This window comes from Pteropus vampyrus, unplaced genomic scaffold, assembly GCF_000151845.1.
Source record: "Pteropus vampyrus isolate Shadow unplaced genomic scaffold, Pvam_2.0 Scaffold155, whole genome shotgun sequence".
Classification (NCBI taxonomy): domain Eukaryota; kingdom Metazoa; phylum Chordata; class Mammalia; order Chiroptera; family Pteropodidae; genus Pteropus; species Pteropus vampyrus.
In genome coordinates, this window is record NW_011888936.1 from 1,082,522 (window position 1) to 1,084,598 (window position 2,077).

Genomic DNA, 2,077 nt, shown 5'->3' on the forward strand with positions numbered 1-2,077 from the left:
GGAAATCATCATGTCTGTATACAAAAATTTATGTACCAAAAATATTTAAGTAGATATTGCTTATAATAGTGAAAATTTAGAATCTTTTTGAAAGCCCAACAATAGTTTTATGTTTTAAATAGTAAATCTATATTCTAAAACACTATGTCTTATAAAATTATGGAGCAAAAAGCACAATATACTCTTCAGTTATGATTATAAAACAGTATTACTGAAGAGTTAAACTTTTTAAATAAATAAATATATGTCTGTCTGTACATATGCTCCCAGATTCCAATGTCGTTTTTCTCTGGAGAGTTGGTGTATGTATGCTGGGAAACAGCTTTCCATGCTCTCACAATTCTGCTTATTTTGCAAGTAGAGGTACTAACTGTTCCTTCTTCCAGACTGTCTTTCTAAGAATGATTGTATTATGAACAGCCTTAGGAGATATAGATAGCGTCTTCCTCTAGAGCAAAAAGTACATTGGTTTACTGTCCAGTTTAATAAAGATAATGTCTGTCTCCAAGACAAAGTTCAGGAGGCTCCTCTCCATAAGAAAAGATTTGGGATCCCTAAGCTCAGGGTTTCTCTCCTGTAACATAACCCACTGTGTACACAGGTGCCATCGGGCCCTCTTTGTGTCATCTTCTGGGAATTAGGGCTCAGGAGTTGGTTCAAACATACTAATCTTCTACTGCTGTGATAAACTATCCTTCATCTCTGACCTAGGAGTTCCACATCTTCTACCATCAACTATAAAACTGTGGCAGGCTAAATTTTACAGCTTGTTGTTTCTCATAATGTATATTTTTTTATTTGTAACTTTTAATACATTTCTATCTTACCACAATAAATATAGATAACTTTTATAACCAGATTTTAACATCACTTTTTTTTTTTTAAATAACCAGAAAGCCAGGTGAAATGTCACAATAATATGTCATCAATACAATTAGAGGATGCTGGTCTACCAAGGCAGAAGGCATAGGAGTAAAGCAGTCAGTCAATAGTACCTGTCTGTTGGTAAACTTGAATCTTCCTGTGACTCTTCATATGTCAAGAACTATGTAGGGCTCTGCTTTCAGCTTAGAGCCTGTTAAAATCTCAGGCAACCCCCTATTTTTCATGTGGTTCATGGGGGTAAGAAATGGTCCTAACAAAATAACTAGGTCTCTTAGAAAAATGTCAGCTGCAATATCTGACAGTGAACAGGTGTTTAGGGCATAGGATTCAGAGTCAAGAGCCTGCTGCCTTAAATGTAACTGTCAAGTAATCACAGTCCGCTAGCAATTGGCATTGGAAACAACCTTTCTTTCAAGAACAGATGAGACTTTATAGTTGCTGGAGGTTATAAATGTTTGTGAATATGGCTATGAGTACATATGTTCTCTCATCAACATTCAGTGGAACATAGAAGTAAAGTGTTTATGAAAATGTTCTTCTCTGATGGTAGTTTCATGTCTATAATTTGAAGTGAGATGCAAAGAATGGAATGTAATTATCTAAAGGGTTTTTGTTTTTTTGTTTTTTATTTTTTATTTTTGGCATGTATTTCTACTGTACCTTGGAACTCAGAGATGGTGATATAAGACAAACAAAACAGGAAAGGAATAGAAGTTCTTCCCTTGCCTCTGAGCCATTGTGTTATATTCTAAGGAGCAAAAGAGTCCATGTCTGATTGATTTCAGAGAATGCAGACTTAGAATAATTAAATTGAGGTTTCTTTTATTCCTAAAAGAATTTTAAAGTAACTATTGCGATGTAAATCCAATCAATATGGAGCCATCTTAGGTAGAAGTTGACTCCCAATAATTAAAGAAATGAATCCGTTATAAATGAGTACAAATAAATCTAATCCAGTTCCCTAGCACACGGTCACCTCTCACTTACTCTTTTAGGTTTAGCATAGATTGCTAAACTGGGCTTTGACTTCCAAGATCTTTTTCATGGCACTCAGGAGTCCTGCAAGCCTCTTTATGATGCAATGGCAAAGGCTATTTATTCTTTCTACCAACTTTCATTCTCATTGTCCACCTTAGTAAAAGAACTCCAGTCTTAATCAGGGTATTAATGTGACCAGTTAAAAGACTGTATT